Genomic DNA, 20,503 nt, shown 5'->3' with positions numbered 1-20,503 from the left:
GGTGGATTGATACGGTACAAAGTGCCTTAGACGATAAAAATATAAGATTGATAATGTTGGAGTCTTGACAAGTAACAGACTGATTTGGAGGAAAATTGTAGATAGGAAGTTAGTAATGATGTAATTTTTTCATGTAGTACGGTCATATCCTGTACACCCTTTGAGGGTACATGGCAGGAATTTGATGATGATGATGATGATGAAATAATTGTTAAGAGTCTCCATAGATTTGGATTCAAATCCTAGACAGGATTTGATGAACCTTTATCTGGGCTTTTCAACTGAAGTGAGTTAGACAGAAGGTAGAGGGAGGTTTTCCCTCCCAGAAACTCGGGTTTTTTTGTCCCTCGAAGCAGGTAAAACCAGGCATTAGAACATATTAATTTAACATATATATATAATACACTGTATATCTGTAGGAAATAACAGTTAGCTCCCTGCAGAGGGAGCATAAAACCAGGCAAGAAACCAATGGACAAATAGTCCAGCAGCACCCACAGCAGTGTACTGGTTAAGGGGCCAGCCCAATACAGGCACCAGCAAAGGGATTAAAAATAATAATAATAACTAATAAATAAAATTATTCTTAACATGAACTGCAATTGCTCGACCTTTGTTGGCCTTAGTAATAATTATGTCCTTATTATGTTTAAGAGAAGATAAGGCTTGAAATTCTTTTTTTAGATAGATTATATTCAGGAGATATTGATTTAAATGAAATATATACTGCTTGTAATCAAATTTTACTCGCTAAATTATATGAACAGTTAGGAAAGCCTTTATCTATATTATACGGAGGCTGTTCAATAAGTTATGACTATATTTATACAGAAAACAGATTACCTTTAATCATCATCATTTACATGGTCTTTTTCGAAGTAACTACCGTGAGACGCGATGCATTTGTCCCAACGTTGCACCATTTCTTAAACACATGTGAAAGTCCGTTTTTTGAAAGTTCTTTCAAAACCGCCTCTGCAGCTTTTACTCATGCTGTGTTGCTTTCAAAATGGCGGCCTCTTAGTGGTTTCTTGAACTGAGGAAACAGCCAGAAATGCATGGTGCGAGATCAGGACTGTATGGAAGGTGTGCTAGGATATCTATGTTGTTCTTCTACAAAACGTCCACTACACCACCAGCAATATGTGGCCTTGCATTATCGTGGTGCAATAAGAAGCCATTCTTCAGCAATGGACGCTTCCTTTTGACGTGCTCTACCATTGTCCGTAAAACATCCGCATAGTATGAGTCGTTTACAGTATTCCCAGGTTCTACAGCATGTTGGTAAACAATGCCTTCGTAGTCAAAAAACATTATGGTCATAACTTTACCAGCTGATTTTATAGTTTTTGCTTTCTTGGGGGAAGGCAAAGATGGATGCTTCCATTCACTGCTTTGTTGTTTCATTGTAGGGTCATAGTGATACAACCAAGCTTCATCTGCTGTAATGATAAGTTTTAAGAAGTTGTCGCCTTTTTGTTCCAGTCTTTTCCATTCTGTGCACGCATCCACTCGATGCTGAATTTGCTCCGGTGTCAAGAGTTTGGGAATCCATCGGGCACAAACACTTTTCAGTCCCAAATGTTCAGCCATGATTGAGTGAACACTTCCCACAGAAATGTTCAGGACAACATGCAGCTGGCGTACTGTAATTCTGTGATCCTCCTTGATGATAATCGCTGCTGTGTTGATCATTGTCTCTGTGATGGACATTGAAGGTCTTCCCTCACATTCAAGATCTTCCACATTTTGCCTTCCTTCCTTAAAAGTTTTATGCCAGTGAAAACACTTGCCCTCGACATTGCTTCATCATGGAAAGCTTCATGTATCATGTTAAAAGTGTCCGATGCAGATTTGCAAATGCACACAAAATTTAATCGCATAACGCTGTTCTAAGGACACTTCCATTTCGAGGACTGGTCACGGCTCGTAGGCGCACCGAAACAAGCTTGCGTTTAGTCACTAGTCACGCGACATGCTGGCACATCAGCCCGTATACGCCATCTATCAACCTCTTTTGTTAATACAGACAGCAACATTTCTTTATTCCACAGAAATTAATATTGTGATGAGTGGTTTCGCGACAGTAAAATTAGTCTTATTACTTATTGAACAGCCCTCGTACATGAAGGCTGTGGTTGGAATGGCGTTTGAAACTACTGCATAGTCTAATCCTTTTGATAATATATACTGGTATTTTGTCATTAGATAGAGGATAGCCTGAAATATTAATGACAGTTCTTGAGTCAAGCTGGTTATTAATAATGGATATTAACAGAACAAAGTGTAAAGAAGATAGAAGGAACAGCTATGGCATCTCCCCTTTCCTAACTCTAACTAATTACTTTATGGAACATTTCAAACATATTCTGGATGATTTTTCACCTAAACCCTCAATTTGGTACAGATATGTTGATGATGATTTGCTGTATGGAACTCCTCCTTGTCTGATCTTCATGAATTTCTTGAAAAAATTAATTCAATTTTAATTAATCAATTAATTAAAAAAGTTAATTCAATCAAATTTACATAGGAAGCAGAAGATAATTGTTTTCCTTTTTAGATATTTTCATTCTACATCAACCAAATGGTAGTCTACAGTTTTCATTACAGAGAAAAACCAAATCATACTGGTAAATACATTGATCATAACTCATATCACCACCTTGTCAGAAATATGGTGTAATCAAATCTTTAGTGACAGAGCTAATAAAATATGTTCTATAGATTCTCTTCTAAACAAAGAGTGTTTAGAAAAAAGAGAATTAGTATGAGAACTCCCTTTATCTCTAATGGTCATAACACAAAAACTATCAAAAAAATAATCAATAATTATGTGGCCGTCGTCTTACCCTCCTCAAGAAGAAATTACCAGAATTTGTATTCCATATGTTAAAGGACTGTCAGAAAAAACAGCAAAAATACATCATTGTAAGTTAATCAACAGATTAACTTACAAGTCTCTTTCCATTCAATTCACAAACTTAATAGCTTACTTATCTCATCTAAAGACAAATATCCTCCTCTTTCTTATCCTGGAGTTTACAGTGGATTATGTTATTATGGACAAAAATGGCTGTTCTACACAAATTCGTCTTGAAGAACATCAAGAATACATTTCATTTAACGAACCCAACAAATCCAGTTTTGGAAGCCTCACATTATCTACAAAACACGTAATTCAGTGAAACAAAACCAAAGTGTTACACAAAAGGCATTTTCTTCTGGAAAGACTGTACAAGGAAAGCTGTGAAGCACACATTCACAACCCAAAACTGAACAAAAATGATTGCCTAAAACTTTTTCAATTTTTGGAAGTTATACTGACTAATACTCACCATTCATATGTTCCTTAATTTTTGTAATTAATTTTATTTTTAAATTTAAAAATAGTTTATTAACTAAATTATTTTATTGCAATTTATTTTTGATATCTATTAAAATGCAGATGGAGCTACTCTCCTGCAGCTGATAATGCAAATAATATCATGTGCTTTCAATTAAATGGTTTTTCTCTTTTTTTTGTGTGTATTTTCTATAATTGAATTGACAATGGCTATGAAATTTAGCCAAAAATTTTACAAATAAGGCCATTTAAATTAACATAAGTGATTCTGGTAATAATGTTTTATGATGAATATATAAGATAGAATTCTTGCATTTTCAGGCAGATTGATGTTAGACCAGAAATAATGCAAGCTACCATAAAATATATTGTCCTGCATCCTTTAATTATTCATATGGCTATAAGGCATTAAACTCTGTTTGACTTTTGTTGGGTTTTTTTTTTTTAGATTTTAGTGCACCTTTCCAAGAGGATGTAGCATAAGATATCACTGGTAGTATAGCTCCGGTATATATTACTTTCAGTGCTCATAGGCCTAATCCAAGTTTATCCTTACCAAATTTGCTAGAAGATTTACTATTTGCAAGCTTTTCTTCAACAACATATGAGATGAGCTCAGTGAAGCTAAATTTGTCTATTGTCACTCCTAGGTACTTTAGTTCACTTGCTACCTCTAGAACTACCCTGTTTAGGAATAACATTACATTGTTTTGATTTTTTACATAAAATGTGGAGTACTTTAGACTTAGTGCTATTGACTTAACTTTCTTCTCATGCGCACTCTGCAATTTTAAAGAGTTCTTTGTAGACCATTACTTCTAATCATAAGCATTGCATCCCCTGAATCATCCTCATCATATCATCAGTGAAAGCTATGGTTTGTTTCAGTAGTGAAAGGAAGTCGTAATAACGAGTTGTCCTGGCTGTTTCAGAAACCGGACTACAGAAAGAACCTTGCAGATGGTCTGGTCTGGTTTGACTTCTTTCATTACAGCTGTGGTTTTCAATGTCATTGTTGCTCTTCTGTCTGTAAAATAATTTTTTGTACATTTGAAATCTATTAAATGAGTAATAATGGTTGGCCACCACACAGCATTGAAAGCTCCTTGTACATCAAGTAGATCAATAGTACTTTTTTTTTGCTACAGACTGTCTTCTGTGAACACTTTAACCTACATAATTGCATCTAGAGTTTCTTAATTGAGGTCTAAATGTGTATCAATTGCAGCTTATTGGGTCTCTTGAATATACAAAGTGCATTAATTGGTTTATCAGAAGTTTTTCTAGTACCTTACCAGCAACATTTATTAGTCTAATTGGCCTGTATTTGCTAATTTCATCAGATGTTTCTTTTCCTGTTTTAATTATGGGTATAATTTTAGAGAGAGAGAGAAAGAGAGAGAGTGTGTGTGCATGTATGCAGATTTTCAGTATACAGAAAGAGTATACATATAGATTTCCAGTATATAAAATATTAATTAGAAATAAAACAGTTGATCAAAAACTGGACACCACAGATATAACAGTTCTGAGAACTGTTTAGGGCCTGATCAGATGGCATCAATGGAGGAATCATACTAAAAATGAAGACATTAGGAAGGAACTTGACACTGCAGCATTCAAAATGTGTGAGCAGAGCAAATCCAAGTTGATATGACCAATTAAACAAACTGGGTGTTGGATGCCAAGATGGCAGGAAAAATGATCCAGTGGAAGAACAAGATCTAGGTGGATTGATATAGTCAGAAGCACCCAAGAAGCAAATATATGATCTGATAATATGCTTATTAATAATAAACTAATGTGGAGGAAAAGTTTTGGCATGACATTAGTAATAAAGTGAACTTGATCGTGTAGTACTGTCATAGCATCCTGTACACCCCTTCAGGACACATACCAAGAAAATGATAATGATGACTAATAAATAAATGCCAGCCTGGTTGGCCGAGTGGTTAACGTATCCGCTCTCAAGCCAAAAGGCTGCGAGTTTGAATCCTGCCACAGGCATGGATGTTTGTGATTGTCTGTGGAAATACTAGTGGTGATGGTGGGCAGTAGAAAGCATTGGTGTAGTTGCAGTTGGTGGATTGAATGATGGAGACAGAGTTGTAGAGTAGGTGCCCTCCCTCAATGAGTCCTTGGACTCCCTGAAGGTGTCACATAATAATAATAATAATAATAATAATAATAATGCTGTTATTTGAGATTACAGAACTGAGACTATGAGGCAAGCCAGTATATTACATCTGTAAATAGTATGTGTTTTGATGGCTAGCTTTCCTGTGTCACAGGATGAAAAACCTAAGTTTCCAGGAGGGAGAGAAAAATACCTCAGTATAAGACAAACTAAATCATCTTCAGCTGAAAAGCTTTTAGAAGAGTTCTTCACAAACCTAAATAGATTCGAATCCAGGACTTTCCAACTAAACCAAACAATGCATGATTCATACATTAATGACGTATAAGATTCATTTGGTGAAAATTTTTAAACTCTTTCTACATTCTTTAACAAACTAGCCCAAATTAAACTTTTACATGATGTCAACTAGAGCTGTGGAGTCGGTACATAAAACCTTCGACTCCAATTCCGACTCTGACTCCTGAGGTACCTTTTATTTATATATCAATATGAAATAAATAATAAATTTCAATTGATATAGGAAATAATAAATTATTTCCTATATCAATTGAAAGCATTCAACATACAAGGCATTTCATCACTGCCAACATGAATCATCAGGTTACTTTTAAAACTCTAACCTGTTAAAGTTTGGGTCTAAAGGCTATAGCTATGTCATTGTGACTTTTTTATTCTATTTATTACAGAAATTATAAACATTCAGTAACCTTACATTTTAAACAAAAGACAAAACTTAAAAAATGAAAACATTGGTCAATTGAGGTTATATTTTTATCAAAAGGCTATAAATAATAAAGTAATAGGAATATAGGATCAGAACCACAAAAACTACCAATTTTTGCAACACATGCTTTTTAATAATCATCATCTTCTATAATGCATTGACACACACAATTTTTACAATAACAACAGATGGAAATATTGTGTGTGTGTGTGTGTGTGTGTGTGTGTGTGTGTGTGTGTGTGTGTGTGTGTGTGTGTGTGTGTGTGTGTGTGTGTGTGTGTGTCAATGCATTATAGAAGATGATGATTATGAAAAAGCATGTGATGCAAAAATTGGTAGTTTTTGTGGTTCTGATCCTATATTCCTATTCCTTTATTATTTATAGCCTTTTGATAAAAATATAACCTCAATTGACCAATGTTTTCATTTTTTAAGTTTTGTCTTTTGTTTAAAATTTAAGGTAGCAGACTTTGTTGACACTTTTTTTGCCATTGTGAATTTTTTCATGGGGCGCTACTTTCACTAATATAATATATAAATTATCATAAAATATGTTTTATTTTGAAATTTGCAAAGAACTTGAAATCAAAATATATCCTGAAGAAAATAGGTTAATCAAATTGTTATCTGTGAAATAGGAAATTTTAACATATTATTTATATTACAATTTAAATTCATTAGAGGTCGGAGTCGGTACATTTTATTGACTCTGACTCCAGTAAACCAAGAATTGCTTCTGACTCTGACTCCAGTAAACCAAGAATTGCTTCTGACTCTGACTCCACAACTCTAATCTCAACAAGAGGAAGACTAGCTATCAATCAATCAATGAATATAGTGGACAGAAATTATCATCATTGGCTTTAGTGGTGGAAACAGCATAAACTCACAAATTACCCAAATTCACACTTTATACCTTGACAGGATATATAACTAATATGAAATGTGTCTGAAGCATAAATCAAATGATAATTTAATTACTTGGTCATGTGAAATTTGAATAAATTAAAAGAAATACAATACAGACCACTTACTGTAACAATTTTCTTTCTGCTTGCAAATATTCCCCAAGCAGCATGTAACCAAATAGAAACAAAAACAAAACATATTAAGGAAATATGTACTACAATTTGTGGAGCCATTAACTGTACAACACATTTGTAACTTTGAATACAACCATCTCAAGGAGGTATGTGTCAAGGTTGAAACATTATAAACTCAAAAGAAAAATATAAACTGATAAAAAAACATGTATAGTTACTTAGCAATTTTTTTTTTAAAGTAGTTGCTAGATTAAGATGCTCATCCATTATGTTTTTACAAAAATTGTCCCAGCAGCCCAAAACATGCTTTTAAGATGCCAATATGTCCAATTCAAACAGCCATTGCAGAAATAAAGAGTATTATTATATTCTTATAACTTGAAAGTTTATTTTTCACTTGGTTAGAGTATAATAAAATTAGTTTAATCCTTTATCCAAGTGTGAGCAAACAAAGTTTGCACCTGAAAGTATCTTCAGGACTGGAGTAAGGTGGTACAACACCAGGGAACTCGTTGCAAAGGTGGAGCAAGCTACCAACACCCTTATCTCAGTATCTCCTATAATGCAAAACACATCTCCTTGCGGATATGTCTAATGCTATGCATTAATGCAACGAGTTCCCTGGTGTTGTACCACCTTACCCCAGTCCTGAAGCTTTCAGGTGCAAACTTTGTTTGCTCACACTTGGAGAAAGGATTAAACTAATTTTATTATTCTTATAACTTGTAAGTCATATATGGATTTATTTCTATTATCAGAATATTAAGCTTTCTCCTTTCTTTTCTCTCTGATAGTTTTCCCAACATAACGAACATATTCCTTTTCGAGAATATGAAAAATCACTGTTGAATTTATTGTAACACTGTCTGATGTTCCATCACCTCAGTACAAAGAGTCTTCTTTAGTGAATTTATTACAGAGAAAGAAAAAAAATCAACTTCATATTGACAGTAAAATCAATTAATGCCAACTTAATGTTCAGCTAATTTGCTATTTGTCAATTTACTTATTATTACTTAATTAACTGCTACAAAGATACAATTACTTTACATTAAAATATCATTATTAATTATTATTATTAATAGACACCTCCAGGGAGTTGGGGACTCATCGAGGAAGGCCACATACTATACGCACCAGCTGTCATACTTGTTCTTGAATTCATTCCCATGCACAAGCAACATCCATTCCAATCACATACCATTCTATGAGAGAAATATCTAGCTCTCATCCACTTTTTGACGGCATTCATTCTCAACTTACAGGGATGCCTTGTCATCATTTTCCCCATCCTCCATTAAATGAAAAATTTCATCTACTAAAATCCTGTATGACCTTTCAGAAGTTCGTAGGTCTCAATCATATCACCTCTCTTTTCTCCTATTTGCTAGTACCTGCAGTCTACAAATTTTCAATCTGTCTTCATAATCAGTATTACACAATCCTGATATCCTTTTAACACTGTCCTTTGCACTCCACCACCCCCAATGTATCAGAATCACCACAGAAACAGACCTGTGCACAATAGTCCAAGTGAGGTCTTATCACAGCCCTGTAAAGAGACAAAATGACTTCCTTATCTTTACATGTCAAGGTTTGTTTCAGCATTGCAATTATCCTCTGAGTTATGTTGCAATCTTTGCTATACGGCAATTAAACTTCAACTGCATATCTACTAAAACTCCAACATCCCTAGCCTGACCAGTTTTTTCTATCTCTTTCTTTGTGTTTTAGTTAAATCAATAAAATGAATGTAAAGAGGTATAATTATTGTATCCTAATGACTGTTATTTGTTTGAATATAAATAATGCATCTATTCTTAATTTATATTTTCTAAATCCAATAATTCCATCAAATAATTTGATACATTTCTAATTATTTTGGGGCATAATTTCAATGTTATAACATGTAAATTCATTTCTCTATAATTCTTTGGATTTATCCTGTCCCCTTTCTTGAAGACTGATATTGTTAGGATCTCCTCTAGTCATTTTTCTTTATTCATATATTGTGTTTAGAATATCATACTTTTCTTTGTGAATAGTTTCCCTTCATATTGTAATACTTCATTCTGTATCTTATCCATCTATTCCAGATGGTTTTCTATTTTTTTAGTTCTTTAAGGGATTTTTTTTCAATACTGTTTTCTATTATTTATCCTCTTAATAAATAGCATTAACTTTGATTATCTATATTTGTCACATTATCCACTTCGTAATATAATTATCTCCACTTATATTATCTTTATTCTTTTCTGTGTATAGAGTGAAAATAATCTTTCCATTTATCCAATCCAATATTTGTTAATTTTATACTTTCATTTAGTTCTTTTGAGTTTGTATTTTATTATTATTATTATTATTATTATTATCTGAGAGATCCAGGGAGTCAAAGATTGAGGGAAGCTATACATCACCCAAACCAGCTGTCATACCTTCGCTTAGACTTATTCACATCAGATGCACTAACTTCCTCTGAAGGTAAACTATTCCACTCACTCATGATTCTGTGAGAGAAAAATTTAGCTCTTACCCCTTTCTTAACTGTGAACAAATGAAACTCCCATGGATGCTCCAGTGTTCTCTCCTCACCTTCCATATAGCAAAAAATTTCATTGAATGATATCCTATAACACCCAATCACAATCTATTCTCATAATCTGAATTCCATAATCCTGATATAACCTTTGTAAATCTTCTTTGCACCCTTTCCCACAGCTTCTTTATGCTCTTGGAACCCAGGCGACCAAATCTGCACACAGTAGTGTAGTCCCAGTGCAGTCTTATCAAGGATTTATAAAGATTTTGTAAAGAGACAAAATAACTTCCTTATCCTTAGATATCAAGGTTTGCTTCACCATCATAATTATCCTCCAAGTTGTGCTTGCAATTTTTGTTATGTGACCTTTCAACTTCAAATTCATATCCACCATTATGCCAAGATCCCTAGCCTCATTTGTTTCTTGTAGCATAATCCCACTAATATTATATGCCTTTGGAAATCTCATCATGCCAAAATGTATAACTTTACACTCGCTATCATTCAACTGCCAGCCATTTCATTTGCCTAAATTTCCAGCCTATTCAAATCATTCTGTAAGTTCTGGATATCAGTAACATCCCTGCCTATCTTGAACTAATTTCAAGAACTTGAACAAGTCAATTTGAATTTCTTGAAAAATGAAAAAAAATCCTTATAGTTTAGTTTTGTCGTATGTACCTATGCATGTTTAATGTAAGAGTATGATATTCAAGCTCAATTCTGTAACATTTATTTTGGATTGGAAGCTTACAATAAAAAAGTAAATAAATAAAATAAAGAAAGAAGTAATAGTTAAATATTATTATCATACTGTATAAAACTGATTAAGAAATATAAAATATGACTAACAAATTAGTATGATAATAGGAACATGAATTTATAAGATAACCCTGAACATGTCATTTCTAAAGGAGGTAAAAATAACAAACTTATTTACAGTATTCTAGAGCATATTTTTAAATCATTATGTCCTTTAGACATGTAAGCTGACATTTTATGAAAATAAATATAAAAGTTAAAACTTATATGAAATTTAATTTATTAGACATAAAAAGCTACATCTAGTAAATTCAATTTCATGTAAGTTTTATTAGCTTCCATCTTTATTTTTACAAATGTAGAGATTCAAAAATTATTCTCTAAGTAACTGCCATAGCAAATTTCTCACGAAGACTAATCTCTTTATACCTATACTATTATTATTAAATACATCACATGAAGGAAGAAAATGAAAATACATATTACATCAACTCTCACTATAGGAAACTTGTAGGAACCTGATGACTAGTCTGTTATAGTGGATAGCTTGCTACAGAGAATTGCTTCTAGCATAGAAACCTGTCTATGAAGATATGGTCAAGACTATAGAGTAGTTGTTATAGTGGTGTTTACTAATGTGAGGTCAACCATATACTTACACTCCTAATTGCAATTAAGAATTACTGCATTTCTCAAAACTGCAACTGCCCTAAATGTACCTTATATCCTCAAGTTTTCTGTACATCAAAGTATGTGATCTCTGGACTACCTTTTGGCCTAATAATGAAGAAGGTTTGACTCTTCCTGAGATCTACAGAAAGTTACTTTCAGATTCAAATGGCATACATTTGAATTACAGGATTCACAACCTATAAACACTAATTCTCAACTTCTTATAGGATTCACATCAATATCAAAAACTGCTCCTATTTAATTAGTAAACAAATAAGTATGAGTGGTAGTGTACTTACTGGCATAAATTTTCACTATCTAATCTAAACTTATTAAACTATAAAACAAACACTATATCTGATATTCTGCTATTCAAGCTTATATGTTGGATTATTACTCATAATGTTAAGAAGAAATTAGCAACACAGACAATGTAATAACTAAATAAGTATATTTAGTTATTACATTCAGATCTTACTAAATAATAAGTATAGGATGTTATTTTCAAGCAATAAATGATAAGGAAAGGAAGGAGTAGTGATAGATAGCATTAAACATAAAACATTAAGATAAACTTCTTGATTGGAAGTAGAAATTCACTTTTGTGGGCCCATTTATGGTCCCACAGAAGGTTCTTCCAAGGAAGAAGTGGAGAAATTTTTGGAGTGATTAGAATATGCAGTTGACAAAGTAAATAAAAAAGTGGTCCTTGTTGGAGATCTAAACAGCAGAGTAGGAAATGAATCCCACCAGGCATACAGGAACAATTTGGGAAAATTTGGAGAAAAGGGCATAGCTGATAATAATGGTAAGTATTTACAACTTCTGCTAAGCACAAGTCATTACTAGCCATTACTAACACAATGTTTCAACATAAAGATGTGCACAAGTTCACATGGAGAAAAGACACAAGAAATAAGAAAAGCCTCATTGACTACATCATCGCTGATAGTGATATCTTCATGCTCGCTCAGGATACAAGTGTGTTCAGAGGATCTGAAATTGGAAATGACCATTACTTAGTATTAAGCAAGATAAAAATGGATATCAAATTGAAAAGAATAGTATGTAAGAAAGTTTAAAAAAGAATTAAAGTTGAGCAGCTTTTACAAGTAAACTGCAGACTCGACTACAAACCTTATTGAAGAAAAAAAAATGAAACAAACTGAAAACAAGAACCAAATCTTGGAATTTCAGTGGCAAATTCTGGAGAAGACATTCACTGATTCAGCTAGGGAGGTATGTGGTGAAGTTATCTACAAGGACAGAAAAATAAGAACACCATGGTGGATACAAGAAGTTAAAGAAGTAATCATGGAAAAGAAGAAAGCATACCAAAAGTTCCTAGCAAATAAGTCAACAGATGTCCTAAATTAAGACAGAGAAAAATGTATGAGAGCTAAGCTGTGTGTAAAAGTAGCTAAACAAAACTCATGGGAAGACTTTGATAAGAATATAGAAAATGAATATCAGGAAGGCAGCAAAATGTTCTTGAGGCTATTAAAGAAGCTTAGAAATGGAGGAAAGAGTACTGTGAAAGAAATCAAAGATGAAAAAGTGACATGAAAACCAAAGATAAGGATATCCTAGATTTTTGGAGTAATTCTGAAAGACTATTAAATGAACCAATAAATGACAAAAATTTTCAAGAGGAATGCAAAGAGGAGTATATATCAATATTTGAGATAGAAAAATTTGAAATCATAAAATTGAAATGTGGAAAGGCAGCTGGAATAGATGATATTCAACAAGAAATGCTGAAGTATGGAGGGATAAAAGTTTTGCAGTGGCTACATTGCATAATTCAGAGGACCTGGTCAGAACAATGAATTCCCAATGATTGGATTAGCTCTCATAGTACCCATCTATAAAATAGGGAATAAAACAGAATGTGAGAATTACAGAGGAATTTCTCTACTAAGTGTTCCAGGTAAGAATTATGCAAGAATACTTGAAAAGAGGTTGACAAAGATTGTGGAAAAGAAACTTGGAAAAGAACAAGCTGGGTTCAGGCAAAATAGTTTGGAAATCATGTGAATATGACAAAGATCTGTATTTAAGTTTTACCTGAACCCAGAGTTTTATTTAAGTTTTACCTGAACCCATTTCCAAACTATTTTGCCTGAACCCAGCTTGTTCTTTTCCAAGAAACTTGGAAAAGAACAAGCTGGGTTCAGGCAAAATAGTTTGGAAATCATGTGAATATGACAAAGATCTGTATTTAAGTTTTGTAGATCTGGTAAAGGCATAAGACAAGGTGCCCACAGAAAAGCTCCTAAAAACACCACAATTATATGGGATGAATGGAAGAACATTATACAGAGCAATACACAGTCTATATTTAAGTTCTACAAAAACTTAAGTTCTTTAAGTTCTTCAGTCAGCATTCAGAATTGAAGGAAATATAGGTTGATGGTTTGATGTAAAATCAGGGATAAGACAAGGATGAACATTATCTCCATTCTTATTCATCATCTAAATGGATCACATTATGAAAGAAAGTGGCATCAAGCCTGTTATTAGAATAGGAGATGTAAAACTTAGCTTTCTGTTTTATGCAGATAATGTTCTACTCCTAAACACATCTAGTGCAAGTCTCCAGGATTCACTAATTAAATTGATTAACATCATCATCATCATCAAATTCCTGACATGTACCCTCAAGGGGTGTAAAGGATATGATAGTACTACATGAAAAATTTATTTCATTACTAACTTCCTATCTACAATTTTCCTCCAAATCACTCTGTTACTTGTCAAGACTCCAATATTATCATTATCAGATCTTAAATTTCGTCAGGCACATTGAACCATATCAATCCACCTATATCTTGGGCTTCCTCTAGGTCGTTTTCCTGCCAACCTAGCGGAGAACATTTGTTTTGCTAATCTTTCCTTGCCCATTCTGTTTAAGTGACAACACCACCTGAGATTAGCTCTGCTAATGCATTCTTGGATGCCGACAATGTCAAGTTCTCTCCTAATATCCTCATTTTTAATATGATATTGCCATTGATGCCATCTGTTCATGCCTCTAATCTTTCTCAGGACTCTCATATCTGCGGTCTCTAGTCTTTGGTCAAGTGTTTTACTTCTGACCCAGCTCTCAGATCCATAAGTTAAAACTGGTTTGAACACTGTCTTGTATACAGCTAATTTAGTGTTCCAACTAATTTCTCTCTTATTCCATATGAATTTATTCAATTGACTTGACACCATACTAGCTTTGTTGATTCTATTGTCTAATTTCATATTTAATTTACCATCTTCAGTAAAAATCGAGCCTAAGTAGCTGAAATGTTTCACTTGTTCCACAGGTTCTCCGTTGAAAATGGCAACACAGTTGACATTTTCAACAATTCTACCTATTTTCATTGACTTTGTCTTTTTAATGCTGACCTTCATGCCATAACTATTAGAAAACAGTTATTCAATATAGTCAGGGAATCTTGCAAACTTGTAGCTGATTTATTTAGAAATATAACATCATCTGCATAAAGCAAAATGCTGACAATAACATCTCCAATTCTGATATCATGTTTAACACCACTTTCTTTCATAATGTGATCCATATAGATAATGAATAACAGAGAGGATAATGTACATCCTTCTCTCACACCAGATTTAACATTAAACCATCTTCCTGTACTTCCTTCAATTCTAACTGCCGACTAACAACTCAAATGAAGACTAAGTATTGCTTCATATAATGCCCCATTGACACCATATAACTGTAGCGTACTGAATAGCTTCGCTCTTGGCACCTTGTCATATGCCTTTTCCAGATCGATAAAACTTAAATACAGATCTTGGTTATATCCCCATGCTTTCTCGACTATTTGTCGTAAAGTGAAGATCTGATCAAGCTTTTCTTCCACAATTCTTCTCTACTGTTTCTCATGTATACTTGCATAGGAACAGTAAGTAGGGAAATACCTCTGTAATTCTCACATTCAGTTTTATTTCCCTTTTTATATATGGGCACTATTAGAGCTCTACTCAAATCATCGGGAATTCATCCCTCTATCCAGGCTTTCTGAACTATGCAGTGCAGCCACTGTAAGACTTTTATACCACCATTTCAGCATTTCTGGTCGAATATCATCTACTCCTGCTGCCTTTCCACATTTCAAGCATTTGATGGCTTTTTCTACTTCAAGTATGGATATGTATTCCTGACTGTATCCCGGATGAGTGTTTTTTACCACTGCGCTATCACTGCTTGTTTCATTTAGCAATTTTTCGAAGTAATTACTCCACACTTCAAGGATATCTTTTTCTCCTGTTTTCATGTCACCTTTATCATCTCTAACTCCTTTTACAGTACTCTTTCCTCCATTTCTAAGCTTCTTCAACAACCTCCAGAATATCTTACCACCTTCTTGATATTTACTTTCTATATTCTTGCCAAAGTCCTCCCATGACTTTTGTTTAGCTAGTTTTACACAGTGTTTAGCTTTCTTACATTTGTCTCTGTATTCTCTAAGAGCAAAAGCTGACTTATTTGCCAGGAACTTTTGATATGCTTTCTTCTTTTCCTTCACTGCCTCTTTAACTCCCTGTGTCCACCATGAAGTTTGGATTTTTCTATTCTTGCAGACAACCTCACCACACTCCTCTCTGGCTGAATCAATCAGGGTTTTCTTCAAGATTTGCCGCTGAATCTCCAAGGTTTGGTTCCTGTTTTCAAACTCTTTCATTTTTTCTTCAATAATCTTTGTTTATTTTAGTCTACAGTTCACATTTGAGAGCTGCTCATCTTTCTTACATGTTATTCTTTTCAATATGAAATTCAATTTTATCCTGCTCAAGACTAAATAATGATCGCTTCCTATTTCAAATCTTCTGTATACTTTGGTGTCCTGCACCAGGGAGGAAACATCACTATCGACAATAACATTGTCAATGAGACTTTTCTTATTCCTTGCTTCTTCTCTCCATGCGAATTTGGGCATATTTTTATATTGGAACATGGTGTTAGTAATAACCAAGTCATGTCCTGAGCAGAAGTCCAACAGATATTTGCCATTATTATTAGCTTTGTTCTTTTCTCCAAATTTTCCCAAAATATTTTTGTATGTCTGACAATCATTTCTTACTCTGCTATTTAGATCCCCAACAAGAGCCAACGTTTCCATTTTCATTGTGTCAGTTGCTTTTTCTAAAGCATCAAAAAATTCCTCCACTTCTACCTTAGTATAACCTTCTGTGGTACCATAGGCACAAATAAGTCTCATTGTCCAATTCCCCATTCTGATATTTGCCCACATCACTCTACTTGAGACTGTCTGCCATTCAAGAAGATTAGCCTCGTATTTTGTGTTGAATCCCCAACAAGGACCAACTTTTCCTTTTTCATTGTGTCAGTTGCTTTTTCTAAAGCCTCAAAAAATTCCTCCACTTCTACCTTAGTAGAACCTTCTGTGGGACCATATGCACAAATAAGTCTCATTGTCAAATTCCCCATTTTGAAATTTGCCCACATCACTCTACTTGAAATTGCCTGCCATTCTAGAAGATTAGCCTCGTATTTTGTGTTGAATACTATGGCTACTCCTTCTTTTCCTTGATTGTCATTTCCTGAATATAACATTTTGTATTTATTGCTCAGAAAGATCACACCAGTTTTTGTCTTTTTTGTTTCAGTCACCCCTATTATGTCGATCTGGTACTTATCTAATTCCTCAGCTAGCTCTATTTCTTTGGCATTTAGGCTTCTTATGTTGACAGTACCGATCTTTAACTCTGGTGATGTTGAATTGAGGCGTGCTTTCAGGTTTGTTCCAGTAATTGACTTTTCACTGTTCACCCTGGTTCCCTGGCAAAAACAACGGGGACCTTGTTTAACAGGGCGACGCCCCAGCCGGCATGAAATTTTGTCATGTTGTACCATCATTTTCTATGTTGGTTTAAGCCAATAAGAATACAATTTGATCAGCTAAATCCCAAATTGCCAGCCCATCCTCGTTCATTCAGTATCCAGGTAGACACCCAACAGAGTGCAGCACGAGAAGGTGAGGATTGGACATTAGGTCAGAAACCCTTTTCGGTTATCCGCATTCCTTTAAAGGCTATGTGGAGGTCTCCTCTCAGTTATACAGCTTTGACCCTTAAGCACCCCATTTTTATCCAATTGAATAACAGTTGTAACAAATTTGGCATGAAAATCAGCAATGAAAAGACCAAAACTATGAAAATAAGCAGGAACATAGAAAACTTCTGCTGCATTCTGAGTGGAGATCCTACAGATCCTGCCTAAATAGCTAAAATATATACATATTTTAGCTATTTAGGGAGGGCCTCCATTATCATTTAGTCAAACTAGGCAACCGCCTAGGGCGCAAAACTTCAAGCTATGCCTTATTCATCCTTTACTAAAATATCAAAATTAAATAGTGATATATGATTTAGGTATTGATTCTTTTTCCTTATCCCTCACACACCACACTCTTTTACTATTTAACTCTTGGTTCTTTTTTGTTCCTTATCTAAATGATTTGAACTTGCTGCTATTTAAAATTCAGTTAAGATAAATATTTTAAAACGTTAACATTTTAAAATATTAAATTTCAGTATTTTATAACTTTTTTTTTTGTAAATGAATTATAACAGAATTTTCAAATTAATTAAAAAAGAAAATAAAAAAAACGTATTAATTTACCAATTAATTTAACCTGAAAGACAATTTTATTTTGTTTAATGTCAATTAGAAACATTTTAGTTTATGAAATAAGGGGTGTACTTGTAAAATTTGCCTAGGGCGCAAAATAATCTGTCACCGACAGTGTATTTAGGCACAGTTTTTAGTGAACACGGTAAGTTAAATCTGGAAATAGACAAAAGAATAACCAAAGCTGGTATGGTGGGTAGCCAGCTGAATAAATTTATATGAAATAAAAGACAAATTTGCCAAAATACCAAACTGTATTTTGGCAAATTTGGAGTGAACCGATGGCATCAATGGCAGAATCATATTAAAAATGAAAATATTAGAAAGGAACATGTCCCCTCGATGAGTCTTGAAAGACTTTGTGTTTCTTAGGAAAGACCTCCCACGATGAGTCTTTTGACTCCATGGAGGCCTGGATAATAATAATAATAATGAAGGTGCCAGTAGAGAAAATATAAGATGGTATAGCCACTTAAATATGAGGGTGATCCGAAAAGTTCTTGGCCTAACAATGAAAAAATGAATTTATAATTTCAAAATTATTTTTATTTTTCAACAAAATCTCTCTTAAGACTAATACACTTATTCCAGCGATGCTCTAGCACCATTATCCTGTCCCTGTAGTGGTTCTCAGTAAGATCTGCAAAATATCCCTCTAAGTGCAATCACCTCTTGATTCAAAGAAAAACGTTGACCAGCAAGGAAGAGTTTTAGTTTTGGGAAGAGATAGAAGTCAGAGGGAGCCAAATCTGGGGAATAGGGTGGGTGTTCCAACAATTCATAGTGCAGATTCCTTAATTTTCCCATTGCCAAAACACCTTTGTGGGCAGGTGCATTGACCTGATGAACGGTGATTTTTTTTCTTCTGCAAACCGGATCTTTTCTCACAAATTTTTTCATCTAGCCTGGTTAGAAGATCGGAATAATATTCCCTGGTTATTGTTTTACCCTTTTCAAGATAATTAATAAACAAAATGCCTTTAACATCCCAAACACTGATGCTATGAGTTTACTGCTGATGCGACTTTGTCTTCTTTAATCAACCGGCTTCTGTCCACTGTTTTGACTGCTGTTTGGATTCTGGTGTGTAATGGTAAATCCAAGCCTCATCCATAGCAATAAATTGGCGCACAAAATTAGTTTGATTCTTGTTAAAATGCTCCAAGCACTGTTCAGAGATTTTCATGCGAGTGCGTTTTTGATCTGCTGTGAGCAATGTGGCACCCATCTTGCGCAAAGCTTTTTCATTTGCAATTCTTCATGCAAAATATATCCTACACATTCAAAAGAATGTGTAGGATGTATCTGGGCCAAAACCCAGATAAACTGGGGAGGAATACCCTGCAGTCTATGCCCAAGACCAGCTAACTTGGCCATGTCTGAGAAAGATCCTTAAGCTCCTCATGAGTGACAGGAATCGAACACAGGACATCTTTGATATAGAAAATTATTTAAGGAAAAATATTCAGTTGTTTGATGATAATGTAAAGCTGGATAGTAGGATAGTCAATGGAGATGATGCAGAATCCTGCAGGATAACTTAAATAGATTGGCTGTATGAGCAAAGTTATATGGCTGCTAGTTAAACATGGACAAGCATGAGGTCAAGCACTTTAGAATGAAGAAATCAATGCTGGGTGCTATACTAATGGAACTGGACTGCAATAAATTGATAAAGCCAGGGATTTGAAGATTATTGTGGAGAGATAGTTGAAGTTTACATGATACTGCAAACATGGCCAAAACAGCACATTATATAACATAGCTGCTGAAGAACACATTGACAAGTGGGGGATATGGAGGTTATTATTCTCTTTATAAGGCAACAACTGGATTACTGCATAAAGACCTGGTTGTCTGGAATCCGTAGAGGTGAAGAAGTGGTGGAAAGGATCCAGATGTGAGTGACCAAGATTAAAATTATGGGGGTCTATGTAATGCTCACTATAAGAACAGACTGAAGTTTGGGAAGTTAAAAAAACTAGCTGATAGGTAGATAATAGGGGGACATGATAGAAGCATATAAGTTATTAATAGAGTTTTATAGATGCACAACAAAGACTTTTTTCTTGCATGGCAGAAAGGGGAAGAAAAAGTGGGGATCATATACGTGTGTGGTTATTTATGATTAGGACTATTCTTACTCGAAGGGTGGTAAATGGGTTGGTAGAAGTAGCTGTAAATGCTTCATCCATGAATGAATTCAAAGAGAGGCATGATAGATATTGTGTGAATAGTGGTTAGAGTGGGGGCTTTGACTCCATGGAAATGCCAAAGAAATAATAATTTCCCTATTAACTGTTTCAGTTAAGATTTATGCAAATATTATTGAGAAGGCTAAGAAAAATTTTGGAAGAGAAACATGGATAAGGACAAGCTGGATTTCAGGCCAAATAGAAATTAATAAGGATAAAATATTCAACTTTAAAACAAATAGTTGAGAAACCATGGGAATATAAGTATTCCCATGATATATAGGAATACATAGGATCTTTATTTAGGTTTTGTAGATCTATAAAAGGCATATGACAAGGTGTCAAGAGAAATGCTGTTCAAAATGCTATTATATTATCATGTTGAGCAATAATAGTCTATTTCACATAAAGA

The 20,503-nt window shown here is 34.1% G+C and overlaps 1 protein-coding gene across 4 annotated transcripts in view; it reads right to left on the bottom strand.

Moving 5' to 3' along the window:
• The window catches only part of LOC150092525 (liprin-beta-1-like), a 494,640-nt gene that overhangs the window by 320,036 nt on the left and 154,101 nt on the right, over nt 1-20,503 (bottom strand). The window lies entirely within an intron of this gene.

This window comes from Typopeltis vanoorti, chromosome 25 (assembly GCF_054136105.1).
Source record: "Typopeltis vanoorti isolate ZY-2024b chromosome 25, IOZ_Tvanoo_1.0, whole genome shotgun sequence".
NCBI classification, from domain to species: domain Eukaryota; kingdom Metazoa; phylum Arthropoda; class Arachnida; order Uropygi; family Thelyphonidae; genus Typopeltis; species Typopeltis vanoorti.
Note: the sequence above shows the minus strand (reverse complement) of the source record. Positions and strands in the feature narration are given on the sequence as shown.